Source organism: Taeniopygia guttata, chromosome 4, assembly GCF_048771995.1.
Source record: "Taeniopygia guttata chromosome 4, bTaeGut7.mat, whole genome shotgun sequence".
Classification (NCBI taxonomy): domain Eukaryota; kingdom Metazoa; phylum Chordata; class Aves; order Passeriformes; family Estrildidae; genus Taeniopygia; species Taeniopygia guttata.
Window position 1 is genome coordinate 72,254,212 of NC_133028.1, and position 12,086 is coordinate 72,266,297.

Consider the following 12,086-nt stretch of genomic DNA (forward strand, 5'->3'; position numbering starts at 1 on the left):
TTCCCATGATCTCGGATTAGCATTTTAATAGAATAAAAAAAAACATGTTCCAAAGGACAGATTGTGTGGATGACACACTCCAGTTTAAAAAATGCTTTGCAAAGAACTGGAGTTTTATTATCAGCCATCGAAGAAAAGAACAAAGTATGCACAGAATATTAATCAGTACTCCTGTTGCATCTATTACTATTAATTGCTATTATTAGCTCTGTAAGAATGGCTGCCATTAGGACATGTGAATGGAGAGATCCTGAGTTACTCACCCAGCACAAAAGTCCTCACTGATGGTGCTGAGTTTTAACATGCAAAACTAAAAAAAAAAGATCCAGTGACTTCACAAACTGTCTTGTACTTGAGATTTTGTGGGTACCAATCCAGCTCCATCATGTCCCTAGTGAATAATGAACCAGAAAATGGAACAAACCCTTCATATGTCTGTCTCTACATAATTCCATGCACAGTGATATATTTACATTTGCCTGTGAATGATACTTAGCCTGTTGGACAAAGTCGTTTTCATAGGGAGCACGTCCAAGATCATACAATCAATGTGAAAATTCTGTAACAGATGTCAGTCAGGGAAAAGAAGCTTTGTGGAAATAGAATCAATGGAATTGATGGGAACTGAAGCATTTTTGCTAACATGAAGACAGTTTTGTGTTTTAAAAGATTTTGGCTTAGCATTCAAAATACATGAGGGACCTGTGAAGACATATGTGAGTCAATATACATAAAGAAACACAGATTTTATGTTTAGAGATTAGAAGAAACACAGTCCCTGCACTTGGAAAACTCTGAAAGACTTTTTTCCCCCTCACTGTAGCAAATAATTACATAAATCTGTGAAGAATTATGCAGAGGACAATAACTGGAGAACTATCTAGAAACTGAATACACAGGATTTCCATTTACATTGCAGACACACAGGTCACAACGTGTTTTATATATATAGGATGACTTCCTGTATTAGATGTTTATTTAAGGCACATTCTCCTGACTGCCCCAAAACAAAAGGGGTAACATAAATTAAAGGATAAAATTGCAGCAGAATTAACAAGTAATTCTCATATAGGAAGCCCAGTAAAGAAATTCAGAACTGATATTTGCTGTTTTCTTCTCTTTTATCCTTTCATTTAAAGTAGCTAAAGAGGGCTTTCTAACACATAAGCACTTTCTTTTTCCTGCTTTTTGCTCCCTTTTTCTGATCCATGCCTTTTGTTGAGTATTAATACATTTGTCCATTCCTTCCCTAGCTCACAGTGTACCATCCCCATGCTTCCATGCAGGAAATACTTTAAAGACATAAACAATGGCATTGTTGTCAATATGCAAAAAAGATAATGGCTGTGAGCAATCACAATGACTACTAAATCTAATTGCATAAACAAAGCTTGGCTCAATCTTTCATTGCTGATGGCTTGATCCTTATCATATCAGACAATCCCTTAAGATCTCTAAGCTGGGAGAGCCACTAAAATTGTATAACCTGTGTAAGAGTATGAATGGAGAGAATATAAATAACCATCTTTACTGCATTAGAAGATTGGGATATTGAAGAGGCTCAAGAGAGTTTGCAGTATTTCATTCAGGCAGTTTTGGACTGTTCACAAGATTTAGCTCTAGACCTTAAAAGAAAACTGTTTTCTATTTCTCTAAGAACCAGAGATTCTGGTGTTTTAATCAAGTATTTTTTGTGTCAGTGGTCTTAATATGAAATATGCTTTATGCTCAGCTACCTTCCTGGTTTAGAAACTGTCATTACCTGTACTTAGCAGGGCTGCCTCCAGTTATGCATCCAATTGTGCCTGACATTCAAAGAATCATTTTGCTGTCTTCCCAAAGTCCCTGCCTGTTACCATCACTAATTTTTACTGGTCATAGATGTATTATAAAGGTTTGTGAGTCTCACATCACAAACATATTTGAAATAAAAATAATTTTTTGTACCTTCTCCTGTAAGATTCACCCTTTGCCTCTCTAGCTCTGGGACTACTTGGGGACCAGCAGGTTTCATAGGAATCTGTCCTCAGTGCAGGAAGGATTTTCAGTAGAAACATCCATCCATTTTCAGTGTGTTGCTAAATAAAACCAGAAATGGCAACTCATAACCTGTGTTTCTGAATCCAGCAGGATACTAGCAGAGGTTAAGAAATAACCAAACTGAGGACCTGACCATCTAGCAAAACACAACAATTAAGTTAGTACAGTGTTTTCACTGTCATTGTTGGGTTTTCTTTCAAGTTTATTTAAGCAAAAAATAGCATGCAACAGAGATTTCAGAAATACAAATTTTATTGAGATTTATTTCATAGAAAATTTTAATACAAGAGATTAAATACAAAGTCTTGTCAAGTGAAAGCCTGTGAAACTGAGTTCCAATCACTGAGCAAAGTCTGATGGAATTGCTAATTAGATCACATATTTCTCCTTTGCTGTAGAACAAGGAATCACACCGATGACTCCACTTTTCATCTGCAGAATAAGTTTTCAATCCCTTTTTGTAACCGGTTAATACAGTACAAGGTACAAATTCTTACTGATGCCGAACAGAAACATTTATGTGTTTATAAGCTAATATATGCCCGGGGAATAAAAAGCCTCCAACTTTTATTTTTCCAATATTTATCATCCATTGAAAAACAGATGGTAGGAGGTAAGCCAGGTTATCTCAGTCTTCTTGTGATGGGTTCAGTGGCAGAGACCCAAACAGCGTGGTAGGCAGGAGAATACCTATCCCACTGGCAGCCAGGTTTATTTTTTTTCACTTAACTCCTTTTTTTTCTGCTTGGAGCCAATCCAGCCCAGTTCAGCTCTTTTGTAGGAGCTGAGGAACCAGTATTGATTTCCCATTTAAGCCAATCTTGCGTGAGCCCACCGCTGCCTCCCTCGCTCTGAAGGAGGGGAGCGCTGGAGGAAACCAGCTGCAGCGTTTTCAGCACGCAGAATTGCTCCTTCGAGCTGGATGTGAGCTGAGTTGCAAATGAGAAAAATAAAAAAAGTGAAAATGGCAGCATAGATAGGCTTTCTTTTCGAGTCTGGTACACATTCAGCACTGCCTTCCTAGAAAGGCTTCTCAGAAAACAGGGAATTTGCTTGTTAGAGCGAAAGGAGGGGATTCTTATTATAGGCTTCAGTGAAGTTGTCAGCCAAGATAAAAAATCCTTATACCAAAGTGGCCTTAGAACAGTGAAGCAATCAGAGCTTTCAAGAAAAAAATCAAAATTGTGGGTTTTTTTATGAAAGTGTGAAGATCTGCTATAACTGTCTTTACTGAGTGTTTATGGATTTAAGCTGAAGACTTACTGAAGTGATGCTTGGGGAGTCTCAGGCTCTGTATCATGAAGGTTTTGCTACCAGATTCTAAGTTTTCAGCAAGCATCCATTGAGATCAGAGGATAAAAACATATCTCCAGCATGAATATTTTTAGGGACTAGCAGTGAAGTTTTCTCAGACGCTTTACAGGATAAATAATGCTAATAACAGTGATGCAAACTTTCCAAAGTCACTCAGCAATGACCCTTAAATATCAAGATGCAGTTGCTGAAAATTGGAACAACGCTTGGTAGAAAATTAGCATTAATACTTCCTGAAGTATAACATAGAAATCAAACAAAATTTTGAATTGTGGATTGAAAGTCAGTGGGACAATGTTTGACCCCCGACACAAAATTACCAATCTACCCTAAAAATGATAGTTTTAAAGTTCTCACTTAAAATGGCTTCACAGCTCTCTGACCTAATTCACTCACTCTCTGTTCTTAGCTGTTCACAGCCTCTAAAAAGGGAATCTATATCTGGAGTTTGTCAGGGACAAATTGTTGGAAGCTCTTGCATGGAAACAGGATACTTCCTTCTTTTCCTGGCATATCTGCAGAACACTTCAGGGTAACTATCCCCAGACACTGCTGTTCCTGATTTTGGTGGGGAAACAAGCCACCAAACCCAGGTCACGGCCTCTCCTGCCCCACATCAACACCAGAGGTGCAGTGAGATTGGCCCACTGTGATTAATAAAGACTGAAAGAACAATCTGCAGCAGCCTGATGGATGGAGCAATTTCAAACTGTACTGCATGGATGTAAGAAACCAAAAACAGCAGCAGCTTCCTGACCTGGCCTTTCAGGCTGTTTGCAGACTCATGAACAGAGGTGTGAGCTGCTTCTACACAGAGATTTTGACTAATGGGGAGAAAGGCCAGTTTAGATTGGGGTTTTTTTGTTTGTTTGTTTGGGTTTTTTTTATTTCTATAGAGAAAGTAACTGGCAAAATGGAGTCCATTAGGATATTATGAAGCTTAGATGTTTAGATGTCAGCAACTATATTTTTTAGTTAAATTTTCTTTGTCAGAACTTTATGCAAGAAGATTTCCCATGAGAAACGAACTGAGAGTTAGGTGGATTATTTTCATGCAGTGGAATCAATAACCTGAGTTTCCTTGGTGAGTGGTCAGAAGAGCCAAGGTATCCACACCAGGGAATAATTAGCAGCCTAAGCTGCTGGTTTGATTGATGAGGCTGCTGAGTGATTATTTCTTCAATTTTCCCCAAGTTCAATTCTCATAGACTGGGGTCAGTAAAAAGAGAAGTTAATTTTATGTTATCAGGTACTGATGCTCAGATTCTTTCTGCATTTATTAATATATCTTATTTGCATTTTCAAAGAGTGATCTGGAGGCGCTGCTGAGAAGGTAAAAGACTTTAGAGGGATTTTTTTGGTGGGAGTTTTTCTGAATTTGTAGCATCTGGTAGACTTCAGGAAGAATGACAGAACAAGTTCTGCCTAGCAGAAAAGGGACGAGGAGGAGGCAGTAGCAATATTTGGAGAGAGTGAGAAGGTTGTGGAAGGAGAGATGAAGATCAGAGATTCATTTGAGATACAGTGAAAGAGAGGAATAGGAGCAAATGTCAGCAGGAACATGCCAACCTTTTGGTTTTTAATGTAGTCATAAAAAAACTTACATGTGGATAAGGAATATTTTAAACAGTGTCTCAGATAGGAAATGTCATTCGCATCTACTGGGAAAAAAAATGGAAAAAAAACCCAACCAACATAAAAAAAACCCTGGTGCCTGGGGCTATGCTAATTCTTTAATGTGATGGCATTCCTTTTCTGTGAGCTCTGTAAGCTTTCCAGGCTGCCAAGCATGCTTGGTGCCCATGCCTTCAAGCACTATTCCTGCAAGGTTCCTGAGCATATCTTCATTTTAATGGGTTCTTAAGTCAAGCATCTCTGGCAAAGCTTCCTAAAAAATGAGTGAGAGCTCATGCAAGGGACAATGACATCCTTTAATATTTACCACACTAAAAATAGCTTTTAAAAACAATACACAGAATACAGAATGTTCTCCTTGTTCCAAAATGGTTTTTTTTAACAGCATTTGATGGATTCAGATGGCTCTTGGTAAGTGCTGTTAAGATATTTTCTCTATATATTCCTTCAGTCCTAAAGAGCAAATTACTTAATATGTAATATTGAGTGAATGTTTCCCCAGTTACATTCACTCCCTCTTTCTGATATTCTTTATTCCTGCCTATTTTTCTTTTTTTTAATATTTTCAGCAGGCTTTATGAGCCTATGAAAGCAAAGAATAGGAATCATCTTCTGAAGGCAGCTGAATATAGTGAATATCTGACCAAGTCCTGAATGGTGATCATATCAAGGGAGGAGCACAAGAAGCAAAATGAGACAAAGCCACCCTCATTTTCCAAAAACTTAGGAATTTACCTAAGTTTTAGGGATGAGCTCTGCACAAAAACAGAGAAAGGAGAAGAAAATTAGGGAGAGCAAACCCACAGTTTGTTTCATTTTCCATTCTAACATCTCTCCAACTATAAAGACTGACAGTGTAAATAATCAAACAACTGTTTGCTAATGCATTATAGATAGTCATACACAATATGGCAGCTTTATACTTGTATATTTACCCACCATGAATACAAAATATACTAAGAGTGACAGGTAATGTAGCCAAAGCTTCTACTCTCTGTAAGCATCTGTGTACCATGAATTATAAATGAGAGTCTTGTGTCCAAAGGTAGCAAGTAATGCAGATAATGCCATCTGAGTAAATGAATAAATGTGAAACAGATGCTTTTTGCATTCAGGGCACACAGGTAGAGCCAGGAAGCCACCAGCACAGATTATGGATGCTGGTGAGACAGCTGTTGTCTGCATCCAGTGCCAGGTGCATTCCTACCTGGGCTGCACTGACACACTTAAAAAGGCCTTTCCCTCACTCCTTTTTAACAAGGTTCTAGATGGATGAGGTATCTTCTCATGTAGATTCCTCAGATGCTTGGATTTCCTCAAGGCTTTCCTAAAAAACCAAATAGGCAACATTATTAGGAGAGTCCTATATAAGAGGTGATAAAATGAATATTTTAGTTTAAAATAGTAATAAAATAGTTTTTCTTTGCTTTTTATGCAAGTCTTTTTGGGTCTGACATTATTTCTCATATCAACAAATATTTTACCTCAAAATGAGACTGCATGTTTTAAAAAATTACTGCTAGAAAGGCATTAAGAACTTTTTTTTTCCCCTTTTATGTAAATTTACTTATTTTATAAGCAAAGAGACAGGAGCTTGGACTCCAGCTAGGGAATTAGAGCATACTGACTTCTTGTCAGTACAGACAGCTCCCTTGATACCTAAAAGGCAGATTGAACTCCCCAGATAAAATATTAAACCTAACAGTCCTGACAGTTCTTACTTGTGAGATGCAGCCACTGCTATTCTTTGAGTTCAGAGAAGTTTATAAGTTTATATTTATTATTTGCTCTTGCATCTGCTCCTTTTCTGCCTAACACTACAGCTGTGCTGTGTCCATTTTCGTGTGTGCTGAAGAAAAATTTCTGTCCTTTTCACTTGGAAGCAAAAAAGGGTCTCAGACCCATTTCCCTGCAGATTTGTCATTCATGAGTTACTTATGTCATGTTGGTAAAACAGTTGTGATCCAGCGTGGAATGAAAGTCTATCCTAATGCAATTTTAAGAAGAAAATAAGCAACTGCAGTAATAAATATGTTTCTTGTTTAGCCTGAGTACCTTGAACTATGCAAAACTCTCAAAAGGAAAAAATTTCCAAGACCAGTAAATATCTGTGCCTATTTTACAATGTAATTTCACTGCCTCTTGCATAACTGAGAATTTTAGAGATTAGAAATTATAATCAGAGATTCATGTAAAATTTTGGAAGAGCCTGGCAGATAACATACAGCTTCTCAAAACTTACTGAGATGCTGTTTCAACCCTTAAAAGTATTAATGCAAAATTACCAAGGCGCTCATTGCAGTAATTTCACAGCATTCCCTCAGAAGAAAATGATTTTTCTTGCACACCAAATATCCCCAGCTCTTCAAAATTTTTGGCATATGTGTGGTCAGTCAGGAAGGGGGTTTGCCTGCCATTGCCAGATTTGGAATTCATTTTGAGGTCAATCCATCTTATAGATGATATCCTAAAAGGAATTCTGCATTTATACAGATGCAATAGAGGATTGAGTTTTGTAAGGCAAGAGCAAAGACTGAAACCAGAAGTGCAGGTCCCATCTCTGCTGTCTTTCTTTTTTCCTTTGTTTCATTTGCTCCTGTGCAAAGTCAGCCTAAGAGACAACCATTGCTCCAATGTGACACATCTACATCCCAGTTTTTCACTCTGTTTGCAGAAGTGGAAATGACTCAAAAAGCAAGCAAAAAATCAAACTATGCAACTGTGAAAGCCATAATTTTTCTCTCCAAACAGCATGATTTTATTTAGAGTTATGGAAATTTTAACCACAGAAATGTCAATAATCCACAGGTGGCTTGTTCTTATTTTCTTCATGTCCTTTCCTTTCTTTCAGTAACTTGCCCTTGCAGTTATTTCAGTGTAAAAGTTGAGGGGGAAAAAAAAGGAGACTGTGGAGATTTTTAAAAAGTTTGAGGAGTAATTTACAAAAGTGATAGTTCTGGTAATGAAGGTTGCTACCTTTGCCCAGGTCTCTCAGTATGATAAAATTGTTTCAGAATGTTAATTACTGGATAATCAGATTCCCTTGAAAGTGAAACCTCAACTTTTACTAAAATATTATATTCCTAAATTATATCAGACCCATAGTACAGTCAAATCAACAATTACACTAAAAGAACTCATGCAGTCTTCTCTTTAAAATGAGACTCTATTATCTCAAAAGAATTAGAAAAATATATATGATGCATTGCCAATATGGAAATACTCATCCCATTGGCCTCTATTATCCAAAAGGAAATGAGAAAACACTTCCATTACATTTTGCAGTGATCCATGCCTTTCTCTTTTTAAGTCAATAAACTATATCTTTCACTGTAGCAGCTTTTTGCATGTGTGCAAAAATGACCTTTTGCAGTTTGGCTGCTGAGACGTGCTGGGAGAGGTGACACAGGAATTGTCAAAAGAGATGCAAACCAGTTTGTCCTGCCAGACATGTCCCACCACGGAGCCATAAAATGAGGTCTTGCTACACACATTATTTTGTTGTTCTTTGCATCATGAGACAGAATTCCCGTCCTAAATCACCCCTAATCAGCTTAATTGAGGCTGATGCTCAAAGTGCAGAAGGATGTTGGGAAGAGCAGGTCCCTCCAGTGACACCTGGCCTCTGTGGGAGCACGGTCCCCTCCATCACATCCCATCCCTGCACACAGCCTGCTGGAAAAACGCAAAAAAGCCTCAAAACCAACGCGGATCCATAGAACAGAGGGCATCGGGGGGGCACTCAGCACTCACCGCCTCTTCAAAGACAAGAAAAAAAAGACTTCAGAAAAAAGTACTTTGAAACTGGTGAAATAATCTCCTGAATAAACCACCAGTGGGGAATACCCACGGCCACTGAGGACAGCATGCTGCTCGGCGTATCAACAAAAATACATTTGGCCTGCGGCAATGCCGAGGGCAAACATATCCCAGATGGACTGGAGAGGCCCAAATACCTTCAGAGATGAAAATTTAATTAGAGGAAATGTCACTGCGGCGAACAAAAGATTGCTTTAGTGATTTTTCATCATTGTTTACTACAAGTGAAGTAGAGTTTTAGGTGGTAGGACAGGCTAAATACAGGAATGTTCTGAAGCAATGGGATGGATATGAAAGGAATGGATGTTGAAGGTCAGAGAATCATCTGCACCTGAGCAGTGATCAAAAGGAGTTACACCATCAAATATTGGCAGATGGAAATTTTTAATTGCTTCAGTGATAGCAAAAGGCAGTGAAGGTGGTGTTTTCAAGCCCCTAAGATGGAAAAAACTGACCTTATTTTGTTGATTGGGTGAGGAGTTTTGTTGCTTTGCTGTTGTTAGTCGCTTTTGTGAGATTTCAGGGATGATAAAAGCTTGGGTCTCTCTGAAGCACACAGTCGTCTCTGATAGTTGAGATGGCTCACTGCCACCTTCCCTCTTTGATAATCCACTGTACATTATTAATTCTGATCCTCGCACAAGCCAGGGAAAAACAATATAGGACTCATTGCAGCACAATCACAATGAATCAGCATCCTTAAATGAAAATACGTGTTCTCACATGCCTTCTGAAAGCTGTCTGGGATAAATTAAGAGAAAATAAGACAGAGCACACCATAATATACAATATAAGACATTACTGTAAAACTATAGTATTTTCTGCATTTGGATTTTACAGCTTCAGAATGCAGGGCTGAGGTTTTACTGTGTTAATTTTCTCATGTTTTTTTTCCCATTCAGCCTTCATTCTGCATTTACTGTTGCCCCTTTATCAAAACAAAATAATCACCTTAATTGAAAGAATGTACCTCATGATTTTCCCATCATAGTACTAAAATATTGCTACTTAGAGAACTCTTTTATTTGTTTTTATGTAATAGGAATTACTTGGTATTGTATGTTGTAAAAATAATAACAGAAATAGTAATTATCATCAAATATCTCTCAGAGAGGTCATACCAATTTCAGTCAATCTTAAGAAGATCTCTACATGTAGACAACTGGAGGTGAGATTAATTAAATTGGGCCACAATCTAAGTAAAAAAGAATGAGTAAAGCATTAAACAGGTATAATTACATACAATTTCATATTGATCAGTATACTTATTTGGTTAATTAAAGTCAAAAAAGATGATTCATTAGGTTAATAAAACATATTTTTTAGATTAAATCTTTGCTATTATTTATATTTTTGGTCTTTTTTATATCCCTCAGATTTTCCTCATGTTGTTGTGAGTTTGTTCTCCCAACTCAGACACAACTATATGTACATGGATTCTTTTTGTGTAGAAGGTACTGTGGAACCTGAAGTCTCCTGAGGAACCTTCACACTAATTTTAGCAAAGTTTGGATCCAGCATCTGGAGTACCTTATTTACGTACTCAGTTCACTGGGTAGCATGTGCCTTATTTCAGGTGATTGATTTCAGTCTCTCTTTGTGCTATTGCTTATTATCACCTGTTATATTCTAGCCCAAACAATCTCCCTAGATTTTCACTGCCCAGAGGCACTGTACTTTTTCTGGCATTGAGAACTGCCTTAATGTTCTCCTGCACTGTCTTGTTAGTGCTTCCTCTTGTCCTCACCTGCTTCCTTGTTTTAATCTTTTTCCTTTCCTTTCCTTTCCTTTCCTTTCCTTTCCTTTCCTTTCCTTTCCTTTCCTTTCCTTTCCTTTCCTTTCCTTTCCTTTCCTTTCCTTTCCTTTCCTTTCCTTTCCTTTCCTTTCCTTTCCTTTCCTTTCCTTTCCTTTCCTTTCCTTTCCTTTCCTTTCCTTTCCTTTCCTTTCCTTTCCTTTCCTTTCCTTTCCTTTCCTTTCCTTTCCTTTCCTTTCCTTTCCTTTCCTTTCCTTTCCTTTCCTTTCCTTTCCTTTCCTTTCCTTTCCTTTCCTTTCCTTTCCTTTCCTTTCCTTTCCTTTCCTTTCCTTTCCTTTCCTTTCCTTTCCTTTCCTTTCCTTTCCTTTCCTTTCCTTTCCTTTCCTTTCCTTTCCTTTCCTTTCCTTTCCTTTCCTTTCCTTTCCTTTCCTTTCCTTTCCTTTCCTTTCCTTTCCTTTCCTTTCCTTTCCTTTCCTTTCCTTTCCTTTCCTTTCCTTTCCTTTCCTTTCCTTTCCTTTCCTTTCCTTCCTTCCTTCCTTCCTTCCTTCCTTCCTTCCTTCCTTCCTTCCTTCCTTCCTCTCTTTCTTTCTCTCTTTCTTTCCCTCTTTCTTTCTCTCTTTCCCTCTGCCTTCCTTTCTCTCTTCCTTTTTCTCTTCCTTTCTCTCTTCCTTTTTCTCTTCCTTTCTCTCTTCTTTTTTCTCTTCCTTTCTCTCTTCCTTTCTCTCTTCCTTTCTCTCTTCCTTTTTCTCTTCCTTTCTCTCTTCTTTTTTCTCTTCCTTTCTCTCTTCCTTTCTCTCTTCCTTTCTCTCTCTCTGCCTTCCTTTCTCTCTCTCTTTCTTTCTCTTTCCTTTTAGCAGACACAGCCCTACACAAAGTTTAATCATGTGCAGAAATTTGTTAGATTGCTGCCAAAAGCCCTGCCCAAAGGCAGGCTCTAAACACATTATTGTTTGAAACCTGCAGCGGAGAGTCCAAGCAGCCTCTGATTAGGCAGTGTGCCATACTAAGCAGATATTAATGAATCTTGGCAACCAAGTATGAGAAATCAGTTTGCTTGCCATCCTTTCTCTGTTACAGATGGTTATCTGGAAAACAGTCCAAACAACAGAAATAGACCATATGTAAAAAAAAAAACCTCCCTTTTTATTTTCAGGTTCACAGACTATCAGCTTAAGATTTCACAGTATATATTATTTTTATAATTCAAGATGAGGCAAGTACGTCAATATCCAAATTGTGTGACACTGAAGAAACCAACACTTTGCTTTATGGGGCTGTGATTGTATTACTAATATTATGGAACTTCTGGATGATCAACACAGATTCCAGCTACAAGGTGAAATGACAAATTTCTTCTGTATCTGTCTATCAACACCCATAAAATGGAAATACTGAGATCAATAATGCTGGGTGAAAGAAGCAAATTGATATTTAAAGGAATATACCCCTAAACTAGGTTAACAATGGATTACATTACAGAGATTCTGAAGAGATATTAAAAGCACAGTTACAAATAGACATCTAT

General features: G+C 37.8%; 1 long non-coding RNA gene across 1 annotated transcript; it reads right to left on the reverse strand.

Annotated features, from left to right (window-relative positions):
• Window positions 1-2,274: 2,274 nt before the first annotated feature.
• Window positions 2,275-10,427, reverse strand: LOC115495137 (uncharacterized). The gene is made up of 2 exons (XR_003960285.4): window positions 9,264-10,427; window positions 2,275-6,316 (listed from the first exon to the last, which is right to left on the reverse strand). It is a non-coding gene; the product is annotated as an uncharacterized lncRNA (long non-coding RNA).
• Between the last annotated feature and the right edge of the window lie 1,659 nt (window positions 10,428-12,086).